General features: G+C 32.2%; 1 long non-coding RNA gene across 1 annotated transcript; it reads left to right on the top strand.

Annotated features, from left to right (window-relative positions):
- Nucleotides 1-4,728: 4,728 nt before the first annotated feature.
- LOC123654160 lies at nucleotides 4,729-17,613 on the top strand. Its single transcript, XR_006743198.1, has 3 exons — nucleotides 4,729-4,828; nucleotides 8,473-8,479; nucleotides 17,603-17,613. It is a non-coding gene; the product is annotated as an uncharacterized LOC123654160 (long non-coding RNA).
- Nucleotides 17,614-19,769: the final 2,156 nt, after the last annotated feature.

Below are 19,769 nucleotides of genomic sequence, written 5' to 3'. Positions count from 1 at the left end.
TTGATTGCAACTTACTAATGGCTCAAAACCGCTAATATTATTTTTTGTAGCTTAAAACTAATAAAAAAATAAAAGGAATTTAATTATAATTATGGAATTAAAAACTATTTTCATCGACTTGTGACGAAAGAAACTATTTAAAATTATTAAATTTTTACGACGTGTTCGCTTTAAAAAGATATTTTTTAACATTTTTGTACGCCTTGTGTGGCGAGGGAGGCCTACGTCCAACAGTGGACTGCGATAGGCTGTACATGCATATGTAATCGTAAAAGAAAGAACCGGACTCAAATAATTGTAATATTAGACTTTGTTAAGAATCCTATAGAATAACGTTATGGTATATTTTTTAAAATATTAAGAAATTGTACAGTACCAATAGTATGTTTACATGCCATTATAATTATATTTACAAAATTTTTGGAGCAAAAGTAATCAATATAAACTGAAAAAAAAAAAATGAATTCTCATACAAGAAATAAATGTCAATCGTTATAATCGTCTTTATACTTAACATATTATTTAACAGAATAAGCGACATAAATTTTCTATAAAACCAATATCAAATGTTCGTCTCATAATTAAAACTTTTGATGGGAGCGATAAAATTTTATGCAAATCAACGATGGGGCCACATACCGACGGGCTTTGAATAATTAAATCTTGGTCTCGAAAAAAATTGATAGCAATACGGAGGCAATCCCGGTATTAGAGACGTGACCTGTTACCGAAATTTATCGGTTAAATTTATTTATTACCGGTTTTTATCGGTATCATTTATTCAAGTAGTTTTAATTTCAATAAAACATTATATATTTAGGGCCGGTATCATTAGTTTAGAAAAAGTTTATAATGCAAATAAGTTACGAATAGACTTTAACAGTGGGAGATGGAATAGTTCGTTTTCTTCTCAATTAACAAACGAAAATTTTAAATTCATATTTACTCATAGAATTATCTGATAAATATTGTGAAATTCCACGATAAAAAAGAATAACATATCAAAAAATTTTATCTGTTGCATGCCGTCATCCGTCAAATGACGTAATATCCACAACCGTTGAAAGAGGCCTTAAGAGGCTGCTTCAGAGATATCTGATAAAAAAGTGAGTGTGTCAGCTCCGACACACGACTATAGGTTACTCCTTCAGATCGATTGTCTAAATAGGCACAAAAAAGTCTAAGTCTAGTCTAGTCTAGTCTAAGATAAAAATTAATACCATATCAAATGGTAAATAAACAAATCAAATAACGCCATCTATCGATGATACGTTACGATGTGATGGCGTTATTAGAAAACGTCGTTACGCCTTTTGACTTTTGACTCATATTTTTTTCATACCGAGGGCCTTATATAAAAATCGATTCTTAAGAAATTAATTAAAAAATTTCTAGCACATAACATACTGATTAGTTATCTGGAACTTCACCGAGAAATAAAAAGTGCATATTTTACTTCAACGAATAAACTGTAACTTAAAATTTTATATATTGCGAAGAGACATATCTAAGAGTTGTTTTCTAATGTTTACGCGAATTTCAGTTATTATAATGAAACAACTTTTTGGAAATTTTATTGCGGTTTATTAAGTTCTTTAAATGCCCGACGTTTCGAATACTTTACAGCAACCATGGTCACGGGAGGACATATCTAAGAGTTACAATGAAATTATTTTTATCTGTTAGATACCGTCATATCAACAATCTAACACTTATAAACAGGCCATAAGCAACTAAAATAATATATAAAATAAGGAAGTAATAATAAAAATATTATAAATAATCTATATTCTTAGAAATAAAAGATTGCACATGTAGAAAAAGTAACTCTGCATCTAATATAACCAAAATAATATCTGAAATCATGGTATAAGTTGTCGAAAACTTTGATTTAGACAAATCGAAATCCAGGTGAGCGAAAACACCATTACAAACGAGTACACTGATAAAAAATACATATAAAAAATTTATGAGAGATTTTTTCATTCTTTCGCAGGTTATCCATAAAACATTGATAAGACGAGTGGAACAGTCTTAAAGGTGTACTCCAGAATGCTATCAGTAAACACGGAATAATATTCTTCATAAAACTGCGTAATAAAAACGTAGTAGATTTTTATGGCATTGCAATAAAGGCGCGTTTTGTACGGTCTGGGGGTAGATATGGGAAAGTATAGCAATTGTACGATATTGTCATGGGCGACGATATTCTTTATTTAAACGTTCGTAAAATTCTGACTTTTAAACAAACACAGATTTTCGGGATGGTAATAAGAGTCAATGGTAAGAAACGAGAAAAACGGCTTTCTTTATTACGTTGTTTTATTTCCCTATAATAACTTGTGAACATTTTTTTTGAGGTGGTGATAACTATCAGCTACAAGCGACTTTTCAGGAAAATTCATGGTAATTACTTATCCGAAATTTCTCTGTGCGTGAAGACCAAATATTGTGAACCAATTGAACTTTGATGCTGGGACTCATTTGGACATTTTCAATTGCTAATATATTATATAAAAGTATAATAAGTAAAGTAAGACGCTGCGTTGGTTGAACGGTCGCAGGTTGCGGGTTCGATCTCCGCACATGACAATTTTTTTATTGGCCATACAGATATTTATTCGCCGTGGTCTGGGTATTTGTGCAGTCCTTGTGGGTCTCCCCACCGTGCCCTGGACGTTAAGCCGTTGGTTGGTTGTTATCATGTACACCTGATAATAAACAGCGATATATGAGGTAAAATTACGCTTTAGCCTGTGCCAGCTAGCTTCAACATGTACAACGTGATTCTTTAAATTAATTTTTTTTATTTATTAACGGATTGATATGAAACAAACACTAAAAGCTAAGTGATGCTACCACAATATATTAATGAAAACTGCATTTAAATCGGATAAGCAGTTTCTGAGATTAGCGTGTACAAAAATATTACATTTACATTTTTATTCAATGTACTGATGATGATTGACGATGATGACGATGACTTTTAAGTTATTGTTATCACCGTCTGATAACGGTTTTCGCGTCATTGAAGATAGTATTCACGCGGAATTTGAACGCCCTTATCTGTAAGGAAGAGAAACATAAAGATGCCTGTAAATTGTTTTTATGGAAGTCCCTTTGCTTTATGAATATTTGAGAACGAGTCTGGTAATATTTGTGTGAAATATCGGTTATGAAAAACAGTTTTGGTTTTCTTTTATATTATAAATATCTAACTATATATCTAATCTATAATATCTAACTATTGTAAATATTTTTAGTTAATGTGAATAAACGCCTCACACTCAACAGTCCCACTACGATCATCTCCTGTGTCAGGGGTCAGGAAACACACATAAAAGCACAAACACCCAGACCACGGCAAACATACAATACAAATGTTTGCTATGCGGGGATCGAACCCGCAATATTTAGCGCAACAGCCACAATCCAGCGCCGTGACAGCGCACTGACGCGTTGTTAATAGTGTTTGTAATCAAACAAAAAAAATTTAAAAAAAAATGGATTCGAGTACCTCGTCCTTTTTTAAAGTCGGTTAAAAATAAAGTCTCACTTCATTGTAAGCTTTGTTGGAAGAAATGCTAAAAAATACGAAAGATTAAATCAATGAAGAATGTATGGGTGGATGGATCATTGATCCGGGACATTGGCCCCTTACGTATAATCGATATATACCTACGTATAATTTGATACTTGTACACCAAAATTTTCCACATATCTTAAATTATTAGGGTCTTACACGAGGCACGGTTAATATGAGTATAAAAATTCATATTTGAAAACCAAGTATTTTACGTGCTGCCCGGAATTAAAAAATATGTTAACATCATCGAATCTCATGGGTTCTTAGTTAAATCAGCAGTATGTGGTCCATACAGATCTTTCTTCTTCATTTCCCCAGATTGGCTTTTAAGGAGGATATATTCTGCTGTGTCCTACCTCCATAAAATTGATAAAGTATTTACTTACTACTTTAATTCCATGTAGTTTAACCTGGCCGTCTCTCAAGGTTTTACTTCTGAACCTAAATCATACGTTTTATTGTGTGATCTTTCATAACCTGTTTAGTTGTATAACATTTTGTTTTTACATTGATATAATAATATTAACAAACGTAAAGAATGTTCATATATTCACATGTAGGTAATTCATGCACGCATGTATGTAAATTTAAACAATATATTAAACATGTTGATTTTTTCTATTGTCTTTTTTAGTACAGGAGAAAGAGTAATCTCGTTGTTCAGTCACACGCTTACATATTCAATAATTGTGCTTGCTCGCAAACGAAAAAAAAATCGACTTCAGTTACATCGACCAGTAATACAACGTAGGTACACGAAAAACAGTCAACTAAATACGCATTATCAAAGATAACTCAAAAACAAAAACTAGCCATCAGCTCTCAATTTAAAACGTTATTTTTATTTAAAATGTAATCTTTATTTAAACACTTTTTAATAAAAACTAAGTTTTTCACTAGATATTGTAAAATGGCTTGTAGGAATTTGTTTTATATACGAATATCTTTGCCTAGAAATGTAATTGTATAGACTAGGAGCATTCAACACATTGAACTCAAAGCTCTTCCTAATCCAAGCAATCCAAAGTAATTTATTAAATAAAAAAGTGCGTGCGTACAAAGTACACACGTCAGAAGTGAAAATCCTTTGACAAACTAATTTTTAAGTCTCGTTTATATTTATTCAAATCTATAGTTTTAGATTTCCGTTTCAGCGCCATCTAGTTAGTTTGCAATATAATACTATCGATATTATTGTAACAATCTTTGTAGTTTCTGCAGTACACGGTAGGTGGCTCTGTTGTTCAATAACGTTTTATATCTTTGTGACGCTAATATTATTATTATTGCGTTTTATCCGTAAAAATTTACCCTCATGCACCTGAAGAAGTTTCACTTCAAAAATGATATTTTGAAAGAGTAAACTTTTCCATAAAGCTTTCTTTTAAGTCAAAGGAAAACTATGTCATTGGGGTAAGTGCGACCTCGCGTTAGTTACGACGTAATCTTACTAATTTCAAAGTGCACTTAATTTTATACAGAGAGTCATATAAAATTGTATTCTGCATTTTAACTTTTTAGCTAAATTTATATATACACCTATATATTTTTTTGTTGTTAATGGTTGATATTTGTGTCTCTTATTTCATTTAAATAGCTATGCCCTAAAAAAATGTAGCAAACCTTCCTCTGTAAATAGGCTATCCAAGACAAATATATTTTATCAATTCGAACCAGTAACTCTTGAGATTATAGCGTTAAAAAAAAACAAACAAATGAACTTTTCACTTAGTTACGCAAATCAGAATTAAACACACAAAATTAATTTAGAATAATGTGGCTAAATTAATATCTAACAATTGTTCTACTTAAATAAGTGCCTTTTGGTTACTTCAAAGATTTTTAACGTCTTCTTTAAAGGCCTATCATCTTCCAAATAGAATTTTTTAAATATATTAAAAACATTACAGTCAAATTGTGTTCCTTTAAAATTTTCTGTACTGTATACTATACGTATTTTTTTAATATCGCAATCTTGGCAATGCCTCGCATAATTTAAATAAAATTTGCTATTAATGGTAATCGAAGTACGAGCTAGGATACTGCATATTTCGAAATTTAGTTCAATTATTAAAAAAAAAACCTAAAGACAAAATGTGCTATCGCAGACAAAGTCGCTTGTACGACTAGTGTAATAAATAAATATGAAATTAGGAAAGCTTCTCTGGAGATTAATATACTAAAAGGAATTTTTTCTACTATTTTTGAACATTTAATCAGACTTATTTAAAAGAATACTTAGAAATGAAAGTAATTCATTTTTAATTCGTCTTCAATTTTTACGCGAAATAGAAAAATTTAAAAAGATAAATATCAAGCAAGATGAAGAAATTCGTGTGATAATTTTTAAAAACTTGTTCCATCGTTGACCTGGCCACGTTTGAAGCACGCTTTATTTTGCGTATCGCTGTCCAGGTAACAGTGTGGAACGAGATGGTCCAGATATAAGAATTTTACTAAATGATTTTAAAAAGAAATTTGTTTTCAATTCCCTTGTACATTTTGTGTGTGATACTTACTTTTTTTACAAAAGTTTTTAAGCTGTGACTTTCTAGTACTTTTACTTAAGCGGAAATTGAATTTTGACGGAACTTTGCAGACGTTATGGTCAAGGGTGACTTGAATGTGAACCCTGATGTGAATGTGAACCGCGATCTGACGACAGTCTTCGGTCCTGAGTATCACCGCTGAGTATCATCACCGCGATGCTCGGCGACGACGAGTCCTGGACGGCGATGGTCTCCTTCTGCGAGACGGTAATGCCCCAGAAGGAGAATGACGAGCGAATGAGAGAGGAGGCCACCGATGAGGCCTCCGTTCACAGGCGACGAACGGGGGTGCTTAGGAGGCGCTACTTAATGCGCCTCCAGTAACGCCCCTGTGTTCGTGTTGGACCGCGATGGGATCCCGGTCCTGCTAGACATGGCGTCGTCGGGATTGTTCAGAAGTAAGCCGGACAGTCCCCATGGAGGAGAAGTCTGGCCTTTTCGCCGAGGCCAGCCTGTCGCTGGAGGGATCATGTTGCCTGCAGATCCGCGACCCTCCAATTAAAGCGGCTGAAGGCACCCGCAGGGGTTTGGTCGGTGTTGCACCCCCAAGCGCTGAAGCCGATATATGGTCTAGGACTGCCTACCCGGGCGTCCTGGATATCTCCCGTAAAATGTTTCCCCTGCGATACCAAAAAAAAAAGTATATAAACATTATATTACAATAATATAGGATTTCTTTGTATATCACATTAATGATTCACGTTTCATATGCTAGAACTACGTAACTACTCACAGAACTCGCTCTCGATCACGCTTCATGGACAGTCGAGTGATAAATAGAAAAACTTGAGAGAAGAATATTAAGTAAATAAAATCAAAGCAATACCTTATTATGCGATATACCATTTTATTATATCGAAGACCGTGTTTGTTATTAATGAATCTAACCGAAATTTGATTTTAATACAGAAAGTCAGGATGGAATAAAATTAAGGAAATCTGTCTGTTGGCGCTGTGGTCTAACTCAATTAACATAGGTTTCAAATTTCAATCTTTTCGGAAACGCCAACTCAACAGCCAATTCTGCAATTGGCACTAGTGTGTATGTTAATTTCAAATTGTTTTCAAGCCAATTTGAGTAAAGAAGGTTTTGATGTTTTTGTTTTTATTAATCTTTTAAGTCATAGCGACTTTATGTAACTGTCTATATAAACTGGTAACAAAGTATAGTCATAAGATTATGGATCGACATATATCTTAGTGATAACTGTCATTGCATCTGCGTCAAACAACAAAAAAATAAAGGATGGATAAGTTACGAATAAACATGATATCATGTACTTATTAAATTGATAAAGCTGTAACGATGAATGACTCATTGTCAAGATTTATTGCGCTTTCCTTTAGGCGAAATAATAAAAATATGACGACACCGTTTTAAATAGACAAACTGTTGCATACGCATTTTTGTTCCGAAGTCTCCGCCACAATTTTACGAGATGGAGACATTTCCTTCGAACAAATACCCTTCCATACCAGTTCTCGTTCATATTCAGTTCGCACTTTCGTTGCGCATACTTGTTCCTTTTTGGAATCCATCTACATGCACACATTGGATAGATTCCTATCTAATTCGACGCTAGCTACATACTGCCTTTACCGATCGTTACCTTCCAGACCAAGCTTTGAGTCAAAAAAAACTTAAACGTTAGTTCTGGAGCAAATCTTTTCGCAGGTAGGCGCTTAATGGACTGCGAATGCCTGCTGTGTCGAAAATGCATGGCCTGAGAATGCCTGCTGTGTCGACAAGAAGTCTGAATAAATCCAGGCTGGTCCGACCGTCATCCACGCAGCTTTGCATACCGAGAGCTTAGCCTGGAAGCAGGACGGCAAAACAAGCTTGAGAGTTTTGGTTTCAGCCGCACCGGTCCATATGGATACTGACTCTGGTCGCCCAGTTACCGGTTAACGTGACAACATTTTTGAAAAAGTGGAGCAATATCGATATTCAAGTACTTACAGTATAACTGAAGATCTGAGAATTTATCATAAAACAGTTTCTACCCATTTGAAAAAGGGCTGGCTGTACGAAAAAGCTCAAAAAGAACATGAACACACTGAAACAAAACCTAATTGACCGTGTACCTTTCTGCGATTATCTCTTAAGAGAGAAGAAGTGATTGATCACTAGGGACGAAAAGTGGTACAAAAAGGTTAAGAATGTATGGTTGGTGAAAAGTGACCGTAGTGAAAAGTTGGTTAAGCTGCACAGACTTTTGCGAAACCCGGGTTAATATGCAACAAGGTGATATTTAGTGAATAGTGGGATTGTAAGGGAATCATTCATTATATTCTACTGTCAATAGCTGATGAGATTTAAGTTGAAGATGGATGTAGTCGACAAGTCAAATTAATGGTCAATCAGGGTATTTTATCGAAAAAAGCTTCAAAGACGTTTACCAACTTGTCATCCGAGTTTACAACAACATTATTTATATTTAATTTAATTGGTATAGTTTGCTTATTGTATTTCAAGCAGATTGTATTAACTATATGTCACGTTCATTTAATTTTAGTATCAGAATTAATAATTTTATCTTTTAAGTACTTCGATTTAGCAACTATGCAACTAGCTTTAAAAGTTTTGGAATATTGTTTTACAAAATCCAAAAAACTAGTCACCTGCTTCCATTGTACTATAAACAGTATACTGTACAGTTCGTACAACATATTTCTACTCTTATAAACACCTTCACCACATTTAAATTACACCAATTATTAATTTTACACCAACACCATAATTACATTGAAAGTACACCTTATTATTTTTTATATTTTATTTAAATCAACAAAATACTGGAAATGTGTTCTGTAACCAATGCAAAGTCAAGTCCATAGTTATTATTTGGCTTGATAAGTTGGATTACTATCAAAGAAGTATTGATTACTACTTACCTACTCAGCTGACATGAATTATTGTGGATATTCTGTTACATTTCGCTCACACTTATTATTTTTAAATCAAATGTTTTAGTTAAAAATATTTTGTTTTTATTATTTTACTGTTATTTACAAAGTACCATTGAGGTTATTATCAGGCGTCAGTGTTACTTATTTTGTCAATGAGCTAAAAAAGGTTTGATGAAATTTGAAAATGTCAAGTATTGTATGTCTTTGATAAGATAAACTCAATATTGCGTATATATTTTGAGGAAAAAGATAATCGTTTCATTCTTAGATATATTTTTCTAGCAGTGCAAACGAAATAAGGTTTTTTTTTACGATGGCCGCTATGTTAAAACTCTCATTAGTGCTTTTTGTATTTTTGTATGTAGATTTATGTAAATCAGAAAATTTGGTATTAGGCGTTACTAATGGTACTATAGTGTATACGGAGAACGTAAGATTGAACGCTATACCACTTAATACTAGAAATAAGAATGTTTTCTACAGCGGAAGTCTAGTCATAAGGGTAAGAACTATATCTTGTTTGAATATTAAATTATATTGTTATTGTTCGGACTTAGACGTAGTTTACAATTGATCAGATTTTAGACTGTGTGATTTTATGTTCTAAATAGCTGAATTAGATAGCTTTTTCATTATTATTATCATTTATAAAATTTACAATATATAAAATAATAGAAAACAGCAACAAAAAACCACTAAGGTTGCAATCTGTGCTATCTTAGTCTGCTTATACTTTTTTTTTTTTTTTTTTTACATGTGATATACATCCACGGGCTTATGAACCCATGTCCTTTTTTATTTTCAAAAACATGCAATTTTTATTTTTATTTTTTATTATTATTTTTTATTTTTTTTTTTTTATTTTTAAAAGTCTGCTTATACTAGGCTATATTGAGCTAGGACTTTTTTTTTGTTATTAAGGTATTTGTCGACTTCGTCGGTAAACCTTGACAAAAGGGATGAAGTGCTTTTACCCGACTGAAACCCAAACTGATTTTTATTGATTACATTATGATTTCTATAGAAACTAATTTCAAAAAACGTAATTTTTTTTAATATTATTTATATTTTCTAATAAGGAATCCAAAAAAAAAATGATATTTTCACGTCTTAAAAATACAAATAAGATACGATACGACAACTGGTATGCTTTGAGAGTCTCTAATTATTAACTTACCGTTCTATCTATAATAGCTTGTTTAGCTATAAATAATAAAAAAAAGAGTGTGTGTGTCAGCTTCGATGCACGACTGGAGATTACTTCTTAAAGTCGACTTTCTAAATAGATACAAAATTGGCTTCCTAGTCTAAGAAAAAGCTTAATACTATGATGATTATGATGATGATTAATGGGCCATTCTCCGCAATTCGACGTCTTCGTGCGCCTATTTTGCGTGACTGGCTCTATTCGTGCCAGCCCTAAAGAAAGCCTATCAGACCCTCCACGTTGCCGACGACTTCCTGGAGCGACCTCGGTGTCCCGAGGTGTAGTGCCCTGTAGAGCTTAATACTCACATGGTAAATAAACGAATCAAATAACGCCATCTATAGAAACACTATTAGGTTCCGATAGATGGCGTAACAAAAAACCTAACGAGATTATTCGTTCAGTACATTTTACCCCTCATATTTTTTTATACCGGGAGCCTTATATTAAAATCGATTCTAAAAGAGTAAACTCCAAAAACTAAAACGTTAAATCCTTATCGAACTAGAAGGGTCTGGTAACCGACAGTATTTTTAAGCACGTACAGATGAACAAATAAATAAAAATTTTAATGATTGCTATTATGTTTCAGGGAATAGTCGCTAATGACTTATTGAAAGGGAAGAGTGAAGTAACTGTAACAGCAGGTGGAGTTGGATCATCTTTCGCAAATGTAAGGCTGAAGAGTAAGAGAGGAGATGCATTGAATTATGTGGTGCAGATATTTGTGTAACTGTTAAAATCGACGAATAAAAAATAAATAAATAAAGTGAAATAAAAGAATATTGTTTAGCTTTTTATTTTTATTTTTTAAAATAATTATTTTGTAAATAAATTAAATAGCCTGACTATTTTAGCGATAGAGAGACTTTGGATATCAATTGATAAGAAATTTTCCGATTTTTCTTGTAAAAAAAAATTAAAATCCGAAACAAAAGTTATATTATATTTGACTCAGTCACAGATACTCAAACAGACAGAGGCTTATCACCTGACATCAAGCATCAAAGGATAATCTTAACACATCCAAACAAATTTTTAATACACAGCTCAAAGGTTACAACCAATTTCTTATCCACGTACCATTTAAAATTTATACATGAATTAACATTTTTGGACAACTTAGATCTAGACAGTGACTTTTTCCTAATACAAACATTAGGAGTATTCTTTCATCAGTTACTACAAAAACAGGTGTGATTTGCATATACATACATTTGACCAGTATCTTGAAACGAAACATCCAATATCTATTTAATATAAAAATGTATTTTCTTGATAAATATAGTCAGTATTAGAGTATTTTACAAGTGTAAATAACAGTAATGATAATCTACAATAGATAGACGATCTATACAGATAGTGGACATACAGTCGACAACAAATACTTTACCTACTAGATATGTAGTTAATGTGACCGTTACATGTTGAGTTTTATTAGTTAGATATGAAGTAATGATATCAAGAGCTTTATCATTAACACTGTAATACTAAAGTTTATTATGGATTGACATGGTTCTGTAATTACTGAGATCAGTTCATTTTACATTTTTTTAAAAGAAGTAAAACTTTACTACTTTTTAAACAAATCTGGTAAAGAATCTATTTAAATAGCAATGTTAAACATAAATGCTAAAGTGAGGTCATCAATGAAAGTACTAATTAACGTAGTTCTACCGTCATAAAACTAGTCACGTTGGCAACTTTTTTTTGCATTTAAGCCTAAATTAATGTTTGTCTGTATGTCCTTTATAGAATCGTAAACTATGCATTTGATCATGTCATGATCTTCAGCAAAGTGTTGTGTATGAACCCGAAAAGGTTTCTGAGTTTTTGATATGATATTAATTTTTTTTAGAATTCTTAATATGTGGGTAACACAAAAATAAAATCCTAGATACTATAATTTAACTGGAATACATCATTGTTTTTTTTTAATACTAAGGCTCAAATGATTTTAAAATATCTAAGAAATCAACCCGCGAGAATGAAAAATCAATATTACATTTTCTAACGCTATTTTTAAGAAGTTGAGTAAATTAGTTGAAAATTAATTCAGTTGAGAAGTTAAATCAATGGGTATTTCATCGAAAAAGGCGTCAAAGACCGAAGTTTTCCGAGCTTACAACGGCATTATTTATATTTAATTCTATAGCAATAATTTGCTTATTACGTTTCCCACGCATACTATATTTTTGTTTAGCAGCCGTGCAAATAGCTTTTTAAGTTTTAGAATATTGTTTTAAATAATCCAAAAACTAGTCACTTGTTCCATTGCTCACTGTACAGTTCGTACAACCTATTTCAACTCTTATAAATACCTTCAGAGGCCCATTCACTAAATTTTCAGTTTACATTTGTATCTAAAGTTTGTAGTTTAAAAATGTTATAGAATTCATCTAAAATTAATTTAAAAACTAAATTTTAAATTACATTTGGATCTTGTGACATTATATCGACTCTGCATAGTTTTGCGCTACAATATGCTTAAAACAATTTATTTTCTTCACCGTTATTGGCCTACATGTAATTCTTCGCGAATTTACATTAATTTTCCCATTAAGAGAGAATATTTCATCGCAGTGATCGGGAGTTAAGACGGTTATGACAGATTTATCGTATTTTTCAATATCACTAGATACGTTATCTATACAAGCAGAAAATGTACTTAGTGACTAGACTTGGTAAAAATGTCTGTCTATTAAATTAAACGCTTCAGCCTTTAATATCCCACTACTGGGCGTAAGCCCATGTAGGAGAAGGAGCTTAATCCACCACGCTGCTTCAATGCGGGTTGGCGGATATATTGCCTACTATGAGTAACCATCGCTATCAGGTGTACATGATAACAACTGGGTGCGACGGCTTAACGTGCTCTCCAAGGCACGGTGGAGAGACCCACAAGGACTGCACAAACACCCAGACCACGGCAAACACCTGTAAGGCCAATACAAATGTTTGTCATGTGCGGGGATCGAACCCGCAACCGCCAGCGCAACAGGTACAATCCATGGCTGTGACCGTTGCGCCAACGCGGCGTCTTTATTTTAATCAAACGTGTTAAACAAATTATTTAATCTACTTCTAATTGTTTTTTTTTTTTTCTTTTAACATGTCGACATTAAAATCACCACACACTAAAACATATTTGGAACTTTAAAACAACTTTTTAAGAATATCATCCATAACTGTCGCAAATACTGTAAAATCACCTACAAGGAGCCGGTTTACGCAAAGTATAATGCGTTCAGCCTGTACCTAACATCCCACTGCTAGGCATAGTAACCAATGCAAAGTAAAGTACATAGTTATTATTTGGATTGATAAGTTGGACCACCTTCAAACTAAAGTATTGATTACTACGCTATCATAAATTATTGTGGTTATTCTATTACGGTTCGTCCACATTTATAATTTTAAATCAAATGTTCTAATTAACATTTTTTTTTTCTGTTATTGATGTTTACTTTTCATCTTTTATTTACAAAGTACAGCTGATGAATATCAGGCGTAAGTGCTTGGTTATTTATCTCAATTTATTGATAACTCTATTTGTTTCTTGTTTTTTTTTTCTTTCTTTGACAATGAGCTATAAAAAAGCGTGACAAAATTTGAAAATGTCAAGTATTGTATGTCTTTGATAAGATAAACTAAATATTGCGTATATATTTTGAGGAAAAAGACAATCATTTCATTCTTAGATCCATTTTTCTAGAGGTGCAAACGAAATTAAGTATTTTTTTTACAATGGCCGCTATGGTAAAACTTGCATTGGTGCTTTTCGTATTTCTGTATGTAGATTTATGTAAATCGGAAAATTTGATATTAGGCGTTATTAGTGGTAATACAGTGTATACGGAGAACGTAAGATTGAGCGCTACACCGTTTATTACTAGAACTAAGAATGTTTTCTACAGCGGAACTCAAATAATAAGGGTAAGAACTATATTTTCTTAAAATATTAAATAATATAATTAAAAGACTAATTGAATACGTACATAAATTTGTTCGGACTTAAATGTAGTTTGTAATCGATCAGATTTTAGACTTTCTGATTTTACGTTCTAAATTGCTGAATACGATAGCTTTTTTATTATTACTAGTGTCCATCCAGTGGTCGAAAATCGACCATAATTAAAAATTTAAATAAAAAAAAATTATGTGTTGATTGGTTTTTATTAAGTACATAAAAGTATTTAGGAAATTTAGTATTTTAGAAAATAACAAATACCGTAAAATAAAATAAATCAAACAAAATAATAATAATAATAATTCAAACTACATATTAATTGAAATAAAAAAACATGTGTCTTTATTTATTTTTATCGACAGTATAAAATTAAATAAATAATTTAAAAAAAGTTTACTAGTAACATTTATTTTTACAAACGTCATACTATACAGTCATGTGACTGATCTTACGTCACTTCCGTTATATATTTTTCTTACGGTTTTAGTATCACATTTTTTTCAGTTCGGTCGCCCAGCCAAATGTCAAGCCGTAAGGAACTTCGTTCCAAAAAACAAAAAATAATGAAAATAAAGAACTTTAAAAAAAATATATTTGAGACTGACAATCAACAAAAGAGTAGATTAGATTAGAGCGATGGAGTTGATTTAATATATGTTTGTGTATAATTAAAATAGTTTTAGCATTCTGCACTCCTTCTCTATATAAACTATAAGTGTACGAAATTTCATGCACCTCCGTCCGCGCAACTTTCGTAAAAAGGGTCACAAAGTTTTTGCTTTACGTATTAATATAAAGATTATCGTTTATAACATTTACAATGCATAAAATGATAAAAAATAGCAACAAACAACCACCAAGGTTTCATTCTGTGCTGTCGTAGTCTATTCATACTCCTGAGCTGGGACATTTTTTTTGTCATTAAGGTGTTTGTTGACTTTGTCGGTAAACTTTGACAAAAGGGATGAAATATATCTAATGAATATATTGTTAAAAAAAATTCTTACATTGATATGTATTATTTCTGTTCAATTATAATAACTTCTTTACTTATAAATACAACGAATGGAGTTTACTCCTTCAGATAAACTTTTTAAATAGGCACAAAAAGGCTTACTAGTCTAAAAAAAGCTTATTGTCATATGAAATGGTATATAAACGAATCAATAGATGGCGTTACAAAAACGTGAAGAGGTCATTCGTTCAGTAATATCTTATAAGATAATCGATTCTTAAGGAGTTAACTCCAAAACTGTGTACTATGTGGCTACGGTACTAAAGAATATAGCCACCCCCTCTCTTCCCGTGGGTGTCGTAAGAGGCGACTAAGGGATAACACAGTTCCGCTACCGCCTTGGAACTTAAAAAGCCGACCGGTGGCGGGATAACCATCCAACTGCTGGCTTTGAAATACACACACCGAAGACGGGCAGCAGGGTCTTCGGTGCGACAAAGCCAGCCCTGCGGTCACCAACCCGCCTGCCCAGCGTGGTGACTATGGGCAAAACACATGAGTTCACGTTGTTTTTGGCGTCAAATAGTCGAGGCTTACGTCCAGCATTGGACTGTATACACCAAAAACTAAAAAGTTGAATCATTATCGAACTAGATGAGTCTGGTAACCGACAGTATCTTTAAGCACGTACAGATGAACAAATAAATGAAAGTTTCATAATTGTTATAATGTTTCAGGGAATAGTCGCAACTGATTTATTGAACGGGAGGAGTGAAGTAATCGTAACGTCAGGTGGAGTTGGATCAGCTTTCGTAAATGTAAGGCTGAAGAGTAAGAGAGGAGATGCATTGAATTATGTGGTGCAGATATTTGTATAACTTGTAAAATCGAAAAATAAAAAATTGTATAAATAAAGTGAAATTAAGGAATGTTGTTTAGCTTTTTATTTTTAATTTAAAAAATGTTAAATAAATACAAAAAAGCCTGACTATTTTAGGGATAGGGCTTGGGATATAATTATTTAACGAAGAATATCTCTTTTCTGCCATGTAAAATAAAATATAAAGTCAAAAACAAAATTTATAATATGAGTCAGTCACGGATACTCAGACGTTAGGTGACGTCAAACATCAAAAGATAATCTCAACACATCCAAACAAATTTTAATCATCTTAAAGGTTTACAAATTACATATTTCTTATTGATGGACTATTTTTAAAATTTCTAAATGAATTTCAAAGAATTAGCAAAGATTTTTGGATTTCTTTGTTTAGAGACAATTTAGATCTACACAGTAACTTTTTTCTGTTATAAACGTAAGGGGTCTTTTTTTCAGCTACTGGAAAAGTAGGTGTGATTTGCATATACGTTTTACCAGTATCTTGAAACAGAAACACCAATGTCTATTTAATATTAAATATATTTTATTGACAAATAAAGTAAGTGTACAGTATTTTATAAGTTTGAATGACATTAATGATAATGTTCAATAGATAAACGATATACAGACAGTGGGCATACAGTAGACAACAAATACTGTACCTACTAGATATGTAGTTATTGTAACTATCTTTCGTTTGAATCAAAAATAGCAGATACCTTGCTTACAATGGCCACTCCATATACATGTGTATGAGTACGTGCGCGCCTGATGATCGCGTGGGGCGCGGGCGACGCGAAGGGGCGGGGAGCGCCGGCGCCGGTGCGAGCGCAGCGGCGACGAATTAAAATTGTCATCCACGACGCCGAGCCGTCAACATTAATATTTTCTTTATCCGCGACGCGCCCCAACATATGTGGCGCCAGTGCCCTGTGCCGTAATGGTTAGGGAAAACTGGTACCCGATGCTGTTTAATGAAGTGGACTGTATTTTTTTTTGTATCGTATATTGTTGTTTAAATGATAAAAATATATATAACTATGGACGGCTTGGCATCGCGGATAGCTTTAAAATCAATTTACCACTTTTATTCATATTTTTTTTTTAATCTTCTAATAGTAGAAGGATAAGAAAATAATCTTAAGAAAATGTAAAATTTGAGGAAACAACGACAGTTGTAAATTCACTCGTTTGACAGTTTACAATACAGAACAAAGTCGTTTGCGTCAGTTAGTAATATTATAATATCGTACCCATATTAATTTTTTTTGTAAGTACTTTAGAACTCGATCTAACTTATGATTATAAATGAGTATCAATACACAAAATTCTCTAAGGAGTACACATTGAATTCACTATCTCCTTATATGTTGTACAGCTTATATAAACAACCGTTATCCCTGATTCATTGTAATATTGGTTAATTCTTTAATGTATTCGTTTTGTCCGGCAGTAAAGTAAATACACTGTAACTTTGGTAATATGCTTAATTATGCGTACTTGAACAAATTATGTGAACGTATGTTACATTACACACACTTAAAGAAACTTGCACACCCACATACACATACATATAAACATTAAAATAAGTTATCTTAACACGTTTGCAGTCACTATACGGAACCATTGGATAAGTTACCAAGTCAAAACAATTACCGACTAAGGTATATTGTCATGGTAGTATATTTTGCGTATTTTAAAAGATCCATGCATATTCACATGCACAAGATACGTTAAAATTTAAATATTTGAAGGTAGTTTTATATTTTCGTCTCACTTTAAAAAATGAATTTTTAAAAGGCCGTTTAAAGCGACAATATGGTCTTTGACAGGTCTAGCATTGAGTATCAGAAGAATGTCTGGTAACTTTTACTCTGTTAAATAAAGACGACAGTTTTATTGAAAGTAGGGCCGTTTTCCTTCTGTAATTTCCTCGGGCCACCCTTCAGATGCCGTCCAATTTAAAAGCGTTTAGTGTCTTCTGAAATGAATTCGATTCACTAAAATTACGACGAATTGTGCTAACGAACGTTTATTAGAAATGATTAAAATTAATAGATTTTTAAAGTAGTTATCTAGTACCTTGACATCACATATACAAGAGGACCTGTGCGGTTTTATTTATTTATTTATTTTATACTTTATTGTACACCACAAATATATTACAAACAAAGCATAAAGATAGTTACAGACAGTGAAGTACAATGGGTGGACTTATAGCTAATTAGCCATTTCTTCCAGACAACCCATACATAGAAAGGAAACTTATTATCTAAATTGGGTAGGTGGTGTAGATGTATAATAAACTTACATACAAATGTCTACATTCAAATACTTATAATAAAATAAAGAATTTATTATTATCATTAGCACTATCATAAAAAATACATAAATAAATAAAAAGAAGAATATAAGAAGTTTTACCCAAGTTCATAGTCCTAGTACTATATACTTTGATATTTTTTTCTTAGAACCTACCTTAACAAACAGGTAGATTTTAATTTTAACTGTTTGGCCCTGAGATTGGTAATAATAGATTTGTATGTTCGCAATTTAAAAAAAACGATTACAATTTCACAAGTAACACGACATCGATAGCCGATAAAACGGTCAATTAAAACGCATTATTATGAATAACTTCAAAAGTATTTCTCAGATCTTGACCAAATTAAACACACAACAATACAGCAACACACAACAAAAAACATAGTTGATATGAGAAGCTTTTTTGACGTCGCGTAAAATAAATTTTATTTTGACATTTAAAAAAATACACATAGCATTTGTTTAAGAATTTATTTATCTCTAGCTGCCCGGATACACTTCGTTCTGTCAAAAGTTAATAGAAAAGAAAAAATTATTATTATTATTATTAAAACCTTCCGTGAGCCGTAAGGAACATACAAAAAAAATTAGCCGAATTGGTCGAGCCGTTCTCCAGTTATGCGCTTAGCAACGTCCATTTTTATTTATTATTTATTTATTTTGTCACTCACTTTAACTCTTCATAAAAAAACTTTATATTTAAAAAAAACATGATATATTTGCTCAGAATATTATCGAGTAATAAGAAAAAAGAAAAATAAATTTACTGAGAGCGTAGTTAACATATATCATCATTTCGTATTTTCCCAAATCAAAAACCTAATAACATTAATTACACCAATAAAAATAGATTCTCTACATCAAACGTACCTTATGTGTCAGTAAATGATAATTAAAAAATATGTGTGTGCACTTACGTACGTAAGAAGTTATACTTCATTGGTTAGCTAACTTCAAGTTGCTAACTTCTTCTTCGTTGACTAGCTAGCTTCAGGGTGTCGGTTTTTTGTGACGGTGTGTGCGGGCATCGTAAAAATTATTTCTCATCATTTTTAGCTTGAAAAATATAATTTTCCAAATCCCAGCATAAGTCCATACCATACACCATTCCATGACGAAGATAGAGACATTTTTCGCTTTGCCACAAAGTTAAAAACTCGTTATACGAAGCGAAAAGTTAAGAAAAGTCACCATTGTGTCGAGCGGGAAATTTATCGTTCGGAGGCCTGTTATTATTTCTACAACAAGTAATGATAATTGGAGTGTAAGTTTGACTGTAATTAACAGAATGATCTTTTGGTTTGTTATCATCTATTGAAAGGTATAACAAGGATTTACAATAAAATATATTAAAATAATATTGATTACAAATCAGAATTTCTAAAGA

This window comes from Melitaea cinxia, chromosome 6 (assembly GCF_905220565.1).
Source record: "Melitaea cinxia chromosome 6, ilMelCinx1.1, whole genome shotgun sequence".
In the NCBI taxonomy this organism is placed as follows: domain Eukaryota; kingdom Metazoa; phylum Arthropoda; class Insecta; order Lepidoptera; family Nymphalidae; genus Melitaea; species Melitaea cinxia.
This window is presented reverse-complemented; position numbering and strand designations above follow the sequence as displayed.